The sequence below is a fragment of the Cherax quadricarinatus genome, chromosome 80, assembly GCF_038502225.1.
Source record: "Cherax quadricarinatus isolate ZL_2023a chromosome 80, ASM3850222v1, whole genome shotgun sequence".
Taxonomy (NCBI): domain Eukaryota; kingdom Metazoa; phylum Arthropoda; class Malacostraca; order Decapoda; family Parastacidae; genus Cherax; species Cherax quadricarinatus.
Window position 1 is genome coordinate 17,320,403 of NC_091371.1, and position 19,450 is coordinate 17,339,852.

At 46.8% G+C, this 19,450-nt stretch overlaps 1 protein-coding gene across 4 annotated transcripts in view; it reads right to left on the bottom strand.

Annotated features, from left to right (window-relative positions):
• Ae2 (Anion exchanger 2) overlaps positions 1-19,450 on the bottom strand; it is a 434,313-nt gene that overhangs the window by 293,976 nt on the left and 120,887 nt on the right. The window contains exon 1 of one of the 4 annotated variants that reach the window (XM_053796613.2): positions 14,182-14,200. The exons of the other annotated variants lie outside the window; for them this stretch is intronic. The gene's annotated coding sequence lies outside the window, so the exon portion shown is untranslated. Of the gene's footprint in view, positions 1-14,181; positions 14,201-19,450 lie in introns of those variants that run through there. 4 annotated transcript variants of the gene reach the window in all.

The following is a 19,450-nucleotide window of genomic DNA, read 5'->3' on the forward strand; positions in this document are numbered from 1 at the left end:
CGACAATATGCTAAGGAAAAGGACACGAGCGCAACTATGTACTGTTTTTATAACGTCTTGACAAAGCTCTTGGAGAGCTAAACGTTGCCACAATAAAATGTCACATTAGTTGCACTTGTCTCCTTTAAACAGTTACCTAGGTGTTATCATCCCGCGGAAGAGAACCAGACTGACGCTAATGGCCCAAACATGGTACATATATTAGAAGAGGTGTGAAATCAGCATAGACATGCTCACCACCTTTTCTATTCTATCTTTGATTGAAAGACAATGCTCGCAGTGGGGCTGGGACTTTATTCTTACCTTCAAGCTACCTTATACTTTACATAAGCCGCACCTACTGCATTTTGTATCAAAATTTCATACAACTGCATTATGCAGTTACCCTAGTCTATATATTTTACAAGAGTACTGCACAAACTGCTTACTTAAAACACACACACACAGCTCTTGGAGCAAGGAGAGAGTGGAGCTAGTGGCAACCAGCGAAGAGGCGGGGCCAGGAGCTGTGAATCGACCCCGACAACTACATATACAGTATGCGAGTACATATAGGTGAATACATACACACATATGCAAGACGATTTTCCTGTTATTGTCCATCACACAGAATGGGTTTTATACACGACGTAATGAAATTTGTCAACCTGAACTGAAAGACTTCAGTCAGGTGAGGTGGATATCGTCAGACATTTCTCTACGTGTTCAGTAACATCAGGATCTTTGAGGTTTTCACTCCCAGTTACTGAGATCAATCACTGATGTCTCGAATAATGCATGATACAGAAAAAAAGGACATTCGTGTTAGTATCAATCCAAGAGTTAAATGTAGTCTGGTTTTCCAGTCTAAGGGGGATTACCAACAGACCCCTGGCAGTCTTCAAGCTGGCACTGGACAAGCACCTAAAGTCAGTTCCTGATCAGCCGGGCTGTGGCTCGTACGTTGGTTTGCGTGCAGCCAGCAGCAACAGCCTGGTTGATCAGGCGCTGATCCACCAGGAGGCCTGGTCACAGACCGGGCCGCGGGGGCGTTGACCCCCGAAACTCTCTCCAGGTAAACTCCAGGAAAACCCGTCAAATACGCTTTCTTCATGGAAACAAATGGTATAAAATACCGACACAAACTAAACACATAAGCAGTATAATATGATACGGTGGGCGAAACGTATCACGTATCATATATACTGCTTATGTGTTTAATTTTCCAAGGTTCCTTCATGCTGAAGGACTCTCGATTCAAGGAAGCGGAGCTACCCTCCCTTCAAACCTGATTACCTTCCATTACCTAAGTGTAGTAAGATCTCTATGGATTTAGTACTTCCCAAATGAATGCAATAATTAGATGAAAAATAATTATAATAATAATAACTGAGTTCATTCCCTTCAGCCTCGATCAGACTGACATGTAAAGTGAACCTAGGTGAGCCTCGATCAGACTGACATGTAAAGTGAACCTAGGTGAGCCTCGATCAGACTGACATGTAAAGTGAACCTAGGTGAGCCTCGATCAGACTGACATGTAAAGTGAACCTAGGTGAGCCTCGATCAGACTGACATGTAAAGTAAACCAAGGTGAGCCTCGATCAGACTGACATGTAAAGTGAACCTAGGTGAGCCTCAATCAGACTGACATGTAAAGTGAACCTAGGTGAGCCTCGATCAGACTGACATGTAAAGTAAACCAAGGTGAGCCTCAATCAGACTGACATGTAAAGTGAACCTAGGTGAACCTCGATCAGACTGACATGTAAAGTGAACCTAGGTGAGCCTCGATCAGACTGACATGTAAAGTGAACCTAGGTGAGCCTCGATCAGACTGACATGTAAAGTGAACCTAGGTGAGCCTCGATCAGACTGACATGTAAAGTAAACCAAGGTGAGCCTCGATCAGACTGACATGTAAAGTGAACCTAGGTGAGCCTCGATCAGACTGACATGTAAAGTAAACCAAGGTGAGCCTCAATCAGACTGACATGTAAAGTGAACCTAGGTGAACCTCGATCAGACTGACATGTAAAGTAAACCAAGGTGAGCCTCGATCAGACTGACATGTAAAGTGAACCTAGGTGAACCTCGATCAGACTGACATGTAACATGAACCTAGGTGAGCCTCGATCAGACTGACATGTAAAATGAACCTAGGTGAGCCTCGATCAGACTGACATGTAAAGTAAACCAAGGTGAGCCTCGATCAGACTGACATGTAAAGTGAACCTAGGTGAACCTCGATCAGACTGACATGTAACATGAACCTAGGTGAGCCTCGATCAGACTGACATGTAAAAGGTGAGCCTCGATCAGACTGACTAGGTGAGTGAGACTGACATGTAAAATGAACCTAGGTGAGCCTCAATCAGACTGACATGTAACATGAACCTAAGTGAGCCTCGATCAGACTGACATGTAACATGAACCTAGGTAAGTAAATCCTAACTCTTCCACTGCTTCATATTTATATTACATATATTCAATGTTGACATGAAAAGTATAAATGCATACCAACTAATAAAGGTAATTTTGCTTAGTGTGTGCGCGTGTGTGTACAAGTGTGTGTGGCACCATGACAGCTGCACTAAGCTGGGGTAGTTGACTACTGGCCCTGGCAGTGTTGGCTTGGCCCTGACGGGATGAGGTGCTACTCTTGTTTACTCTGTACGGGAGCGCTCGCTCTCCAAGATAAATCATGTCAGTGATCAAGGGAAGCATTTCTTAGGCCGTAAGACAACTAATTTGGTAATGATAATCACAGCGAACAAACGTGAAATTAGACCGGCAATTTACACTACCTTGACTGCCTTTTTATTTATAAATTAAGAACTTTTACAAGGCTACAGCAAGTATAACTATCAGACACATGCAGGATGGGTTTCCTGTCATGCTCCATTACACAGGATAGGTTTCATGCATGAGTTACGGAAGGTAAATACCCAAATGTCGAGAAAAACACAGGCGAGGGAAGATCTGTATTGTTCCATCTCCAACTGAGATTCTGAAGATGATCTCAATTGGAAGCAGAAATATATATATTTTCCCTCATCTCTGTTTATCTCTAGCATAAATAACCATAATTTTTAACAGGGTGGACTGGTAAGCCAGCACAAGGCTTCTGTCAGATGACGAAAGGCTCCAGCTGTGGGTCATCATATGACTAAGACTCACATCAGGAAACACTTGTCCTGTTTCCTGACATTATACCTACCTACCTGTTTCTACATGCGAGTGCTTCCATCGTACTGATACGTGTTTATCTCTGTTTTTTTTAAATGATAATGTCTACATTTACATATTACTAGTAAAAACTGGTACATGCAGAGCCTTGTTTCAAGTATATTAGTGAGTCGGAGTATTTACTACCCGTTCTACTATCCTTCCAAAGCAGCAAAGGTCTCACTTGTTAAAATCCACTTAATTTCGTATTTTATGTACACTGTATATTAGCGGTGTGTCAAAGTATCGGTATGGGTAAAATTATTGTAGATATCGTCTCATCGGTATTGGTAAAACTGTTGATATCGTCTCATCGCTAAGATTTCTACTGTAACCTACTGTTAGGCCTTAATAATTAGATATTACAAGGACCCCAGTGGAAATAAGTCACTTTAGCGTTTTTTTTGGGTTATCCTGGTGGTAATTTACACATGTTACAATGCATGATAATTGTACTAATGTATACTTGTACCTAAATAAACTTACTATACAGTACAATAATTTATCATGTTATAACTTGTAATAACTTCCCTTGGCACCTCAAAGGTGCGTCTTCATATCCATCTATTTTATTCTTTTAATTGTCGATTTCACATGATAATTAACTTTCGTATTCCATTATAATTTTTTTTTCTATAACATCAAGCCTAGGTATCTGAAATGTTACATTCAATGGAGTCTAATTATTCTTACACTACAAAATAAAGAACAATTATTTATGTTGTACGTGATCTCTTGAAACTGGATAATGATGATGGTAATTAATAATAATAATAATAATAATAATAATAATAATAATAATAATAATAATAATAATAATAATAATAATTAACAATACATTTAAGTGTTAAACCCGTACTACAATATTCATTATTTTGATATAAACTGGTCACTAGAACATGGATGAGAATATTAACTCGAGTATTGAATATTCATTACCAGTACATTTTTTTATATATTGATCCTTGAATACTGGATACGGTTGCACTAAACTAGTTAAATACCCATGGTTATTATTTTTGCAATATTTGTGCTGATTTTTAAAGTCTATGTTCGTGTACGTTTGGTATGCAGTAGTATATTTTGTATTTTTTTGCTGAGGTATGCACTGTTAATACTATAACATGATGAATCAGACACATGTGCAACATCTGGGTAACTTTAATTTTAGACGCTTCGCCATCCTTTGGCTTGATCAATACATTATATGCTGTATATGCTTGACAATTTACAACATGCGAAATTATTTATAAACTGTCTTTCAGCCCACAGCAAGATTCGAACCGGCAAACTCGGCATCAGAGTACACAGTATTTTATCCAGACTTGGATAAACGCCAGACTCCAGAGTCCGTCTAGAGTCTGGCGTTGTGGGTAAAGTACTGTGTACTCTGATGCCTAGTTTGCATGCTCGGATCCTGCTGTGGACTGAGATACAATGTTTGTGAGTGCTGTATATATTTCTACAGTGGTGTTCCTGCAGTGTTTATCGGTGAACCAGGTCACGGCTGATAAGAGGCGGGACCAGGAACAGACTCGATTTAGGCAGTCATAATTATTACGAGCATTATATATTAAAGAGAAATCACTAAACCCTTAGGGGTCGTCAAGCGCCTGAGGAATGGTAGGCAATCAGGTTCAATCTACGAAAGGAGGAAGAAGAGTCTAATTCCTTGCATGAAGAGCCTCTCACCAGCATCAAGGAGCCTATCCCTTGAAAGGTAAACAAGCAAGGTAGGGTCTGAGCCATGAGTGACGAAAGCCCTGACGCTGTGTGGCCTCCAGCGCACCAGGGAGCAATGATGCAGCCACAGACACTGGCGGCGTGTGGCCTCCAGCACACCAGAGAGCAATGATGCAGCTACAGACACTGGCGGCGTGTGGCCTCCAGCACACCAGGGAGCAATGATGCAGCCACAGACACTGGCGGCGTGTGGCCTCCAGCACACCAGAGAGCAATGATGCAGCTACAGACACTGGCGGCGTGTGGCCTCCAGCACACCAGGGAGCAATGATGCAGCTACAGACACTGGCGGCGTGTGGACTCCAGCACACCAGAGCAATGATGCAGCTACAGACACTGGCGGCGTGTGGACTCCAGCACACCAGGGAGCAATGATGCAGCTACAGACACTGGCGGCGTGTGGCCTCCAGCACACCAGGGAGCAATGATGCCGCCACAGACACTGGCGGCGTGTGGCCTCCAGCACACCAGTGAGCAATGATGCAGCTACAGACACTGGCGGCGTGTGGCCTCCAGCGCACCAGGGAGCAATGATGCAGCCACAGACAATGGCGGCGTGTGGCCTCCAGCACACCAGGGAGCAATGATGCAGCCACAGACACTGGCGGCGTGTGGCCTCCAGTACACAAGGGAGCAATGATGCCGCCACAGACACTGGCGGCGTGTGGCCTCCAGCACACCAGGGAGCAATGATGCAGCCACAGACACTGGCGGCGTGTGACCTCCAGCATACCAGGGAGCAATGATGCAGCCACAGACACTGGCGGCGTGTGGCCTCCAGCACACCAGGAAGCAATAATGCAGCCACAGACACTGGCGGCGTGTGGCCTCCAGCACACCAGAGAGCAATGATGCAGCTACAGACACTGGCGGCGTGTGGCCTCCAGCACACCAGGGAGCAATGATGCAGCTACAGACACTGACGGCGTGTGGACTCCAGCACACCAGAGAGCAATGATGCAGCTACAGACACTGGCGGCGTGTGGACTACAGCACACCAGGGAGCAATGATGCAGCTACAGACACTGGCGGCGTGTGGCCTCCAGCACACCAGGGAGCAATGATGCCGCCACAGACACTGGCGGCGTGTGGCCTCCAGCACACCAGGGAGCAATGATGCAGCCACAGACACTGGCGGCGTGTGACCTCCAGCATACCAGGGAGCAATGATGCAGCCACAGACACTGGCGGCGAGGGGCCTCCAGCACACCAGGGAGTAATGATGCAGCCACAGACACTGGCGGCGTGTGGCCTCCAGCACACCAGGGAGCAATGATGCAGCCACAGACACTGGCGGCGTGTGGCCTCCAGCACACCAGGGAGCAATGATGCAGCCACAGACACTGGCGGCGTGTGGCCTCCAGCACAGCAGGGAGCAATGATGCCGCCACAGACACTGGCGGCGTGTGGCCTCCAGCACACCAGGGAGCAATGATGCAGCCACAGACACTGGCGGCGTGTGGCCTCCAGCACACCAGGGAGCAATGATGCCGCCACAAACACTGGCGGCGTGTGGCCTCCAGCACACCAGGGAGAGCAATGATGCCGCCACCGACATTGGTGACGAGTGGCCTCCACCACACCAGGGAGCAATGATGCAGCTACAGACACTGGCGGCGAGTGGCCTCCAGCACACCAGGGAGCAATGATGCAGCCACAGACACTGGCGGCGTGTGGCCTCCAGCACACCAGGGAGCAATGATGCAGCCACAGACACTGGCGGCGTGTGGCCTCCAGCACACCAGGGAGCAATGATGCCGAAACAGACACTGGCGGCGTGTGGCCTCCAGCACACCAGGGAGCAATGAAGCAGCTACAGACACTGGCGGCGGGTGGTCTCCAGCACACCAGGGAGCAATGATGCAGCTACAGACACTGGCGGCGTGTGGCCTCCAGCACACCAGGGAGCAATGATGCAGCCACAGACACTGGCGGCGTGTGGCCTCCAGCACACCAGGGAGCAATGATGCCGCCACAGACACTGGCGGCGTGTGGCCTCCAGCACACCAGGGAGCAATGATGCAGCTACAGACACTGGCGGCGTGTGGCCTCCAGCACACCAGGGAGCAATGATGCAGCCACAGACACTGGCGGCGAGGGGCCTCCAGCACACCAGGGAGTAATGATGCAGCCACAGACACTGGCGGCGTGTGGCCTCCAGCACACCAGGGAGCAATGATGCAGCCACAGACACTGGCGGCGTGTGGCCTCCAGCACACCAGGGAGCAATGATGCAGCCACAGACACTGGCGGCGAGTGGCCTCCAGCACACCAGGGAGCAATGATGCAGCCACAGACACTGGCGGCGTGTGGCCTCCAGCACACCAGGGAGCAATGATGCAGCCACAGACACTGGCGGCGAGTGGCCTCCAGCACACCAGGGAGTACTGATGCAGCCACAGACACTGGCGGCGTGTGGCCTCCAGCACACCAGGGAGCAATGATGCAGCTACAGACACTGGCGGCGTGTGGCCTCCAGCACACCAGGGAGCAATGATGCAGCCACAGCCACTGGCGGCGAGTGGCCTCCAGCACACCAGGGAGCAATGATGCAGCCACAGACACTGGCGGCGAGTGGCCTACAGCACACCAGGGAGCAATGATGCAGCCACAGACACTGGCGGCGTGTGGCCTCCAGCACACCAGGGAGCAATGATGCAGCCACAGACACTGGCGGCGTGTGGCCTCCAGCACACCAGGGAGCAATGATGCAGCCACAGACACTGGCGGCGTGTGGCCTCCAGCACACCAGGGAGCAATGATGCAGCCACAGACACTGGCGGCGTGTGGCCTCCAGCACACCAGGGAGCAATGATGCAGCCACAGACACTGGCGGCGTGTGGCCTCCAGCACACCAGGGAGCAATGATGCAGCCACAGACACTGGCGGCGTGTGGCCTCCAGCACACCAGGGAGCAATGATGCCAGCCACAGACACTGGCGGCGTGTGGCCTCCAGCACACCAGGGAGCAATGATGCAGCCACAGACACTGGCGGCGTGTGGCCTCCAGCACACCAGGGAGCAATGATGCAGCCACAGACACTGGCGGCGTGTGGCCTCCAGCACACCAGGGAGCAATGATGCAGCCACAGACACTGGCGGCGTGTGGCCTCCAGCACACCAGGGAGCAATGATGCAGCCACAGACACTGGCGGCGTGTGGCCTCCAGCACACCAGGGAGCAATGATGCAGCCACAGACACTGGCGGCGTGTGGCCTCCAGCACACCAGGGAGCAATGATGCAGCCACAGACACTGGCGGCGTGTGGCCTCCAGCACACCAGGGAGCAATGATGCAGCCACAGACACTGGCGGCGTGTGGCCTCCAGCACACCAGGGAGCAATGATGCAGCCACAGACACTGGCGGCGTGTGGCCTCCAGCACACCAGGGAGCAATGATGCAGCCACAGACACTGGCGGCGTGTGGCCTCCAGCACACCAGGGAGCAATGATGCAGCCACAGACACTGGCGGCGTGTGGCCTCCAGCACACCAGGGAGCAATGATGCAGCCACAGACACTGGCGGCGTGTGGCCTCCAGCACACCAGGGAGCAATGATGCAGCCACAGACACTGGCGGCGTGTGGCCTCCAGCACACCAGGGAGCAATGATGCCGCTGACTCACATTACCTGCCTCACCTTACATCTGCAGCACTTTGTTAAAACACAAGTTTCAGTATCTTAAAGAAACTACTCAAGCCAGCCACTTTATCACCGTTTACGCTATATTACACTTTCACTTTTATTAAAAATTACACCATCTATCAACTGCTGCCACCTTGGAGTTGCAGGTGTTATATAAACATTGCAACTGTATTCGAATAAAAGGGCACGTGTTTTTTATGTACTTTTAAAAAGATCAATGTTTATAAACATTAGAGAGCCAGACTCACCACGGAACGGCTTACGCACTGGCCTCCAGTTTTACGACTCGCTCGCCCTGGGTTCCAACCTCACCCGTTCCGTGGTTTGTTTGCAATAGTGTTATTACGATTTCGCGGGTTAAGACTCAGACTAGCTCATCCTGAAGGGACTCTTGGTTCAGTGATAGTCCTTTCGGCTCACAGAAGACTCTGATTCTATCCTTGGATGGGTGCAGACGCTAGGCATAGTTTCTTTTATTTATTTATTGATACCTGCTACCCTTGAACACCCAGCAGTAAATAGGTACCTGGGTGCTAGCAGACTTATGAGTTGCTTCCTGGAAAAGAGGAATCGAAAGAACCATAATTGAGGCAACCCACACTGACTGGCTTTCTCCGATTTTCCTGGGTTACTAAGAATCCAGATTATCAAAAACCACCGCCATCACCGTTGCCGCCGCCGCCGCCGCCGCCACCGTCGCCACCGCCGCCGCCGCCGCCACCGCCGCCGCCGCCGCCGCCGCCACCACCGCCGCCGCCGCCGCCGTCGCCACCACCGCCGCCGCCGTCGCCGCCTCCGCCGCCACCACTACCACCGTCGCCACCGCCTCCACCACTACCACCGTCGCCACCGCTACCACCGCCGACGCCGCCGCCACCGCCACCACCACTGCAGGGCTTCCCCACCCAACCTTTCTCGCTTGTTGTCAAGAAGCTGAGTCACTCTCCCCTTTCACCCCACCACCGTCGTCTCCCCCTTTCCCATCACCTCACCATCTTCCTCCCCCCTTTTTCAATACCTGCCACCCCTTCCCCACCACCAGCTGGGGTACCCATCTCTGTGTACTTCACACTGTCACAATATGCTACGCCCTCTGCACCTTAGTCATTACTGTAAACACGTGGGAGTTAATTTTGTTAGCGTGCATCTTGCAACACCAGTGGGTTGGTTGATTTATTAGGTTTAAAGACTATCCACTACACGCTTCATGTCACCTGTCCACCACCAGTCAAGGATACTTTAATACCTAAAATACGGATTAAATTACACTGTATATACACCGAGGTAACATCTCTCAGTGTATTAAACTGAAGATAAACATCCTCGAGTGTATATACGATGAGAAACACACCTCCAAGTGTATATACACTGAGATACCTCTGTGTATATATATTGAGATACCTCTCTGTGTATATACACTGAGATACCTCTCTGTGTATATACAATGAGAGATGCACACTTCTCGGTGTATATACACTGATGCACCACTCAGTATATATAACGTTGTGGTAACATGAGAATCAAACAAGTTGTGGGAGCCTGGGGCAGTTAACTGCTTGTTGCTGGCGGCAGAGCTGTAACCTCCCTGACATTGCTGCCAACCAGGGACCTTCTCACGTTTCGCGTCCCACATCAGCTCATCTTACAACCGAAAGCTTGTGGGTTCGATTCCCGTATCAAGGCGAGGCGTAAATCTAATTACACTGTCACCATCCATTGTCACAGTGTGGGCTGCTGTCACTGGTTGTCACCACCCAGTATCACAGTGTGGGCTGCTGTCACTGGTTGTCACCACCCAGTATCACAGTGTGGGCTGCTGTCACTGGCTGTCACCACCCAGTATCACAGTGTGGGCTGCTGTCACTGGCTGTCACCACCCAGTATCACAGTGTGGGCTGCTGTCACTGGTTGTCACCACCCAGTGTCACAGTGTGGGCTGCTGTCACTGGTTGTCACCACCCAGTATCACAGTGTGGGCTGCTGTCACTGGTTGTCACCACTCAGTGTCACAGTGTGGGCTGCTGTCACTGGTTGTCACCACCCAGTATCACAGTGTGGGCTGCTGTCACTGGTTGTCACCACCCAGTATCACAGTGTGGGCTGCTGTCACTGGCTGTCACCACCCAGTGTCACAGTGTGGGCTGCTGTCACCACCCAGTGTCACAGTGTAGGCTGCTGTCACTGGTTGTCACCACTCAGTGTCACAGTGTGGGCTGCTGTCACTGGTTTTCACCACCCAGTATCACAGTGTGGGCTGCTGTCACTGGTTGTCACCACCAAGTATCACAGTGTGGGCTGCTGTCACTGGCTGTCACCACCCAGTGTCACAGTGTGGGCTGCTGTCACCACCCAGTGTCACAGTGTAGGCTGCTGTCACTGGTTGTCACCACCCAGTGTCAGTGTGGGCTGCTGTCACTGGTTGTCACCACTCAGTGTCACAGTGTGGGCTGCTGTCACTGGTTGTCACCACCCAGTGTCACTGTCGGCTGCTGTCACTGGCTGTCACCACCCAGGGTGTCACAGTGTGAGCTGTTGTCACTGGTTGTCAGCACCCAGGGTGTCACGGTGTGGGCTGACCAATCACTCAGCTGCTGTCTAAACAATCATGGCTATACCTGCTGACCAATCACAGCTGCTGTTACAACACATCTCTCCTTCCTCCTCTGGGTTAGTATAAGTTAATTATGTCATCTTAACGTTAATTTCTCTAGATTTCCAACACAAAACTGGCACAAACTACCAAACATGGATATAATAAAACGTATGAAGGCTCTATATCTGTGCCTTACATTAAGGCCCTCTTCAGCAGATTATAATTTACCTTTGATATACCTTTGAAAAGTTTCGAGTTTCACTATTCTCGGAGCCCGGCCATGGGCCAGGCTCGTCTGGTGCTTGCCTGGTCAACCAGGCTGTTGCTGCTGGAGGTCCGCTGCCCCACATATCCATCACAGCCTGGCTGATTTGGCATCTGGTGAAGATACTTGTCCAGTTTCCTCTTGAAGGCTTCTACACTGGTTCCAGCCGTGTTTCTAATATCTTCTGGTAAGATGTTGAATAGTCTGGGACCCCGGATATTGATACAGTGTTCCCTTATTGTTCCCATCGCACCTCTGCTCCTCACTGGGTTTATTTTGCACTTCCTCCCATATCTCTCACTCCAGTATGTTTTGTTATGGCAGTGTGCAGATTTGGGACCAAGCCCTCGAGTACTTTCCAGGTATATATTATCACGTATCTCTCCTCCGCTCCAATGAGTACCTGTTCAAGACTTGAAGGCGTTCTCAGTAATTTAGGTGCTTTACTGGTTCAATGTGAGCCATAAACGATCTCTGTATTTGTTCCAGCTCTGATATTTCTCCTGCTTTGAACGGGGCCGTCAACACTGAGCAATATTTTAAATGAGGGAACACTAGCGATTTGAAGTGTGTCACCAGTGGCATTTTTTCCTTGTTATGAAAGTTGTCAATACCCACCCCGTGATCCTCCTGGCTGTCGTGATCTTTGTCTTGTTATGGTCTTTAAAACAAAGGTCAGCTGATAAGTCTTTTATGTGTTCCTTTCGTTCTATTTGGTGACATATAAGTTTACCACATATACCCCCACCGTATAAGTATGTTATCCTGAGGTAATAACGATCACTCGCCATCCTGCCCAAATACCTAGGAAAACAAATACTTTATTCACGAGGAGGCGCTAAAGCCATAAGGGTCATATTGCGTCTGGAAAATGAAAGCCAATTAGGTCTCATTATCAGAAGAGTGTTGCTTTAATTCTTTAATCACGAGCCCTTCACCAACACCAAAGCTGGAAGGGCTTAGAAAGAAGACAGGCACTGCCTGGGTGGCAGTACAGATCTCTAAAAGTAGGTCTTTGAAAGTGGGCCTCTCAAAGTGGGTCTTTGGAAGTAGGTCTCTGAAAGTGGGTCTTTGGAAGTAGGTCTCTGAAGGTAGATACTTGTAGAAATAGACCATACCCCCGGCCAGGATTGAACCCGCGGTCATAGAATCTTAAATTGTCTCTTATTGTGGCTAGCTGGTCTAGACTCTATGGCTAACACAACGGGTCTACGATTTCTTGAGTCTTGTAGAAATAGCAACGTATTTTAAAGGTGGATGCAACACCACGAGCCATGACATCCCTACTTCCGAGACTCATATACAGTGGTCCCTCGTTTTTCGTAATTAATCCGTTCCTGGAGGAGCTACTATAAACGAAATTTACGATTTGCGAATCAATTTTCCCCATAAGAAATAATGTAAATACAATTAATCCGTTTCTGTCACCCAGAAGTATTAAAATAAAAAATATTTTTACATGAAATATACATGTAGTACATAAACAATACAATGGGAAATGATGAATGAAACATTAACAGCATAACACTTACCTTTATTGGAGATTCTTCTTAGTGTATGGGAGACTGGAGGAGGAGAGAGAGTGGATTGTTTACAGTTTATAAGGGGAATTCCCTTCCAGCAACACCTCAGGTACCAATTGCTTCTCTTCTCTGTTTCTTAATGCCATTAGGACCACCTTGAGAGTCACTCTAGTCCTGTCTCACAAAGTAACTGTGGAGAGAGCTCTGTTTCTGTCATCTCTTTAACACTTCCCTAAAATGGCCCAAGACTTTGTCACTGTACATATTTCTCACCTTCTTTACCACAGGCTTGGCACTAGGAGCTTTCTTTGGAGCCATGGTAGCTTATTTAGTACTTGCAAGCACTAAAATGAGTGGAATATTATGAAATATTTCGTAGGAGCACATGAGGGGGCCTTCACTCACTGGTAAACAATGCCAGACTGGCTGGGTAGGGAGGCCTCCCCGGCTCACACCGTGCGTACGCGGCTCACACCGTGCGTACGCGTCCCGGACGAACTATTTGCGAGTCAACCTATGAAAAGCGAGTCCATGTTTATACGAAAATACCCCTATGATTGGCGAAATTTACGATTGCCAAGAACTACGAAAAGTGAGGGACCACTGTATTCTGGATTATTGTTGAACAAGTGACATGCGGCCTAAGTGTAGTTGATAAGCTTTAAACCTCATTAATCAACCAGCTGAGGAGTGGGAGAGAACAAGGCAGAGACGAACAGGAAAAAGATCAAGTCTCGGCCAAACACTGCTGGAGATGACACACTATAATGTATGTTGGTGGAGTGTCAGGGGTGAGTGTTGGTGCTGCAGATGATGATGATGATCACACTGGGTAATGTGTGATAATTAACCTATGATTGATTTATCTTCCCTCTGGGGTACAGAAATAAATTAACAACAGCGATGAATGCGGTGATCACTGCTTTAAGAAACTACATTACCACACAAGGCAGGAAGGAGGACCTTCCACTGACACTAAAATATATTCATAACGGTATGGGGGTTGCAGCGATGGCTACATTAGAACACTGGTACACAGGTAACATAACCTACCATGATCAGATACATGTACAACAGTGCTGACAGCAGTGATAGCTACATTAAAACACGGGTAACATGACCTACCATGATCAGATACATATACAACAGCGCTGACAGCAGTGATGGCTACATTCCAACACAAGTACCCGGGTAACAGGACCTACCTCACTGAGCGCTTGCTCACAACACTGTCCCACTGGCAGCACTGGGATAGCTCTTGTTCCAGATACTCGTGTTTTATCTTATGACAGCCCCCCCTCCCTCTCTTATCTCTCCCGTCCCTCAGATTGAAACTTCTGTGATGCGCCAAAGTCCTTCAGCGTGACACCGAAGCAACAAAGGTGCTGAGATGATTTACATGAGTATGTAACGTACGTCTTATGAGAGAGAGAGAGAGAGAGAGAGAGAGAGAGAGAGAGAGAGAGAGAGAGAGAGAGAGAGAGAGAGAGAGAGAGAGAGAGAGAGAGAGAGAGAGAGAATCTCTATCGACGTTGGTGACTCATTTCTTCGGGGGGAAAAGAATCAATGAACGTCAGGGAAAATTCCAGCGTTTTCTTCTTGAGGAGTCTCAAAGCATGTTACTTCTTTAATTAAAGAAAACTTGATATATCAGCAGTGTGCTGCTACCCTATATTATAGTCACCCAGTGGGACCCAAAGCTAGCTACGTATTCTGTAGTATTCCATCACGCAGGATGGGTCACATACACAGTGTAGAAATATGTTATCCTGAGCTAGGTGACTTCAGCGGGACAATCAGGATATTATCAAGTGTTCTAGCAAGGCTTCATCAGCTACGACACTTTCGAAGCTTTCCTTCCAGCAGAGCTGGAGTTACTATCACCTGGGATGGATACATGACACATCAGTATGGTCGTGATGACCAAGTCTACCCAAGTCTTCACCATCAAGCACCCTCAGTGTCAACACCAAGCACCACCACCAGCATCAATAATAATAATAATAATAATAATAATAATAATAATAATAATAATAATAATAATAATAATAATAATAACAATGTAATAAAACACATACTCTGAGGCTCTAGAGAAAATCAACAAGGTTCTATCTAGTACAGATGTAATTTCATAAAGATGTCATATGCTGTGGTTATCTACATACTGAGGACACATAAGTGAGGTTGCATGTATTGTGGTGGCGGCAGAACACTCAAATATGTGTTGGGCAAGGGTGTTGCTTCAGCAATATTCACTCAACAAGCTTCCTTTCCCAACCAGGGCATAATAATTGGTCAGATTAAGGTATGGCCACACCTGTGCCTTTATTGTATACTGTCTCGGAGACTGGATACTGTGTATGGGTTATAAGCTAAGTATAAGCCATCGCTATTAACCCATGGGTTACAAGATAGCATAATACATCAGTGCTCACCAAGTTCTTGACACTAAGTCAGCAGTATTTACCAAAGTCTTGACACTATGTTAGCTATATTGACCAAATTCTGTGACAGGTATGGAGGGTTCGATTCTCTGATGACTGCCTGGTCAACGAGGCTGTTGGTGGTAGCAGCACCCATGACCAAAGCCATTTACTACCTGTGCCACAATACACTAAGGTTAACGTGCTCTATAATACACCTGCTGCACTACCTCACCTCTCTTCCATCTTACCGCTAAAAAATAAATCTACAAATACATTAACATCAGTTACTCCTTAGTGAAAAAAAAAATATGGATTAGAAAGCAGTGCAGAGGGTAATGGTTTCGCGGGAAGATTAGGTTAGGTAAGATTCGTCAGGAAACAGGACAAGTGTTTCCTGACGCGGGTCTTAGTCAAATAACCCGCCACTGGAGCTTTTGGTCATATGACCGAGGCGGCCTTCCGCTGGCTTACCGGTCCACCCCTTTAAAAATTAAGGTTATAATTATAAATTCGTCATGGTTTTGCTGGAAGTTGTTCCATGTCTGGCTGAGAACTTTCTCTAAGTAACCTAGACCGTAGGTACACACCTTTGCATCAATCAGAGCATTAGAACCTTTATCATTAATAAATGCCTTGATCAATGCTTCCTTTTTTTACGTACAACCTGTGGGTATCACTAAACCAGTTCCACCATGACCTAGATACAACATAGCTTGAGTGGCGAGTGTGAAGGAATATGAAGATAACAACGTTGCGGAAAATACGATGAGACAGCCATGGTTAACTCCTGGCTGGTGTTAGTGTAAACATCCTTAACTGTTACATCGGGGATTACTGATAGCTATTTTTTTCTTCGCTCCTATAAGGTGTCTGGATTAACAGGTCAAACAATTTTGCAATTTTAAGTTTATATTGACATCAGTGCGCATGGTCTCGCGGCGCCCGACTCTCATTAAAGGAGATGAAACAAGAGAAGTCTGTCGTGTGAGCCCAGCTAGTAAGTTTATTTAGGCACAGATGCCTAATTATCTGGGTTATCCAGGATAACCCAAAAAGTCAGACAAGGTAACTAGGAGCTGAGACAAGCGAGTCCAAAGAGGAAATATGTTAATGCCAACTTGATCTTCCTCCTGTCTTCCCTCAAACTCTCCCAATGAAAACAACTTTCGTGAGCCTTTACCCCAATTTCACCCACTCATCCCCCCCCCCCAACCAGATACAGAAAATATAACCTGATTAATGTCAGCCCAGGAGGCCTTATCGAAAATTAGACACACTTAACGATATCTGAGATAAGAGATTCATATCAGAGCACATGCTTCAGCTCCAAGATTTTCAACAAACAAGTAACGTCTCTGGTCAAAGACCGCAGTAAAACCAGCTTAACCGCAGAACACAGCTTTTTAAAGAATCTTACACTGACCAGTTACCAGTGACGCACGTCTCCGCTACAGTGCTAACAAAAAGTTGATTCAACAATAAACTGGAGACAAATTGGAACAGGAAAAAACAAGTTAGATGGAAAATATTTGGAAAGTAGTCAGTGGCACTAATATTAACTACACTGTTGAAGGAGCAGTGACACTAACCACACTGTTGAAGGAGCAGTGACACTACCCACACTGTTGAAGGAGCAGTGACACTAACCACACTGTTGAAGGAGCAGTGACACTAACCACACTGTTGAAGGAGCAGTGACACTAACCACACTGTTGAAGGAGCAGTGACACTAACCACACTGTTGAAGAAGCAGTGACACTAGCCACACTGTTGAAGAAGCAGTGACACTAACCACACTCACCTAATTGTGGTTGCAGGGGTCGAGACTCAGCTCCTGGCCCCGCCTCTTCACTGATCGCTACTAGGTCCTCTCTCTCTCTCTCTCTCTCTGCTTCCTGAGATTTGTCATACCTCGTCTTAAAGCTATGTATGGTTCCTGCCTCCACTACATCACTTCCTAGGCTATTCCACTTCCTGACGACTCTGTGACTGAAGAAATACTTCCTAGCATCCCTGTGACTCGTCTGAGTCTTCAGCTTCCAATTGTGTCCCTTTGTTTCTGTGGCCCTTTCTGGAACATCCTGTTTCTGTCCACCTGATGTATTCCATGCAGTATTTTGTATGTCATTATCATGTCTCCCCTGACCCTCCTGTCCTCCAGTGTCGTCAGTCCGATTTCCCTCAACCTTTCTTCGTAGGACATTTCCCTGAGCTGCGGAACTAGCCTTGTTGCAAACCTTTGTACTTTCTGTAATTCCTTGACTGTTGAAGGAGCAGTGACACTAACCACACTGTTGAAGGAGCAGTGACACTAACCACACTGTTGAAGGAGCAGTGACACTAACCACACTGTTGAAGGAGCAGTGACAATAATAAAGTACTATACTGTATCAATCTGTCGTAGCTAATAATTCCACAGAGGAATGCTTGATAATGTTCTCATCACACTACCGAAGTCTTTCACTATTTCATTATTATGCGCACGAAACACATCCTCTTTGATGGAATATGGCTGAAAAATATATATCTAGCTATTATTCCCCCAGTGTAGCTATGCTACAGACTAAGTTAACCAATAATGTGAAGTATGACAGTGAGGTAAACACAAGTTTATCCACAGGTTTCCTAGAGATTTGAACAGACCTCAGTTCGAATATCCAAGGAACCTGTGGATTGTTACAAATATTTATTACGTTTTTACTGTTCATACTTTGATAATGTTGTCATAATGTATCATAGAAAAGAGTACCAGCACCATTTGAGTGTGTCCAAGCTTGTTAAATACAAAAATACATGGTGCTTGCAAGATTTTGTTACTGCTAGACTAAGGCTAGGCTATATATAAGTATCTTTGGCAATACTGTTGTTGCTGTTAAACTAAGGCTAGGTTATAAGTATCTCTGGCAGTACTGTTAAACTAAGGCTAGGTTACAAGTATCACTGACAGTACTGGTGTTACTGTTAAACTAAGGCTAGGTTATAAGTATCTCTGGCAGTACTGTTAGACTAAGACTAGGTTATAAGTATCTCTGGCAGTACTGTTGTTGCTGTTAAACTAAGGCTAGGTTATAAGTATCACTGACAGTACTGTTAAACTAAGGCTAGGTTACAAGTATCACTGACAGTACTGGTGTTACTGTTAAACTAAGGCTAGGTTATAAGTATCTCTGGCAGTACTGTTAGACTAAGACTAGGTTATAAGTATCTCTGGCAGTACTGTTGTTGCTGTTAAACTAAGGCTAGGTTATAAGTATCACTGACAGTACTGTTAAACTAAGGCTAGGTTACAAGTATCACTGACAGTACTGTTAAACTAAGGCTAGGTTACAAGTATCACTGACAGTACTGGTGTTACTGTTAAACTAAGGCTAGGTTATAAGTATCTCTGGCAGTACTGTTGTTGCTGTTAAACTAAGGCTAGGTTATAAGTATCTGGCAGTACTGTTGTTGCTGTTAAACTAAGGCTAGGTTATAAGTATCTCTGGCAGTACTGTTGTTGCTGTTAAACTAAGGCTAGGTTATAAGTATCTCTGACAGTACTGTTGTTGCTGTTAAACTAAGGCTAGGTTATAAGTATCTCTGGCAGTACTGTTGTTACTGTTAAACTAAGGCTAGGTTATAAGTATCTGGCAGTACTGTTGTTGCTGTTAAACTAAGGCTAGGTTATAAGTATCTCTGGCAGTACTGTTGTTGCTGTTAAACTAAGGCTAGGTTATAAGTATCTCTGGCAGTACTGTTGTTGCTGTTAAACTAAGGCTAGGTTATAAGTATCTCTGGCAGTACTGTTGTTGCTGTTAAACTAAGGCTAGGTTATAAGTATCTCTGGCAGTACTGTTGTTGCTGTTAAACTAAGGCTAGGTTATAAGTATCTCTGGCAGTACTGTTGTTGCTGTTAAACTAAGGCTAGGTTATAAGTATCTCTGGCAGTACTGTTGTTGCTGTTAAACTAAGGCTAGGTTATAAGTATCTCTGGCAGTACTGTTGTTGCTGTTAAACTAAGGCTAGGTTATAAGTATCACTGACAGTATGGTTTGTATAGAGATGCCTA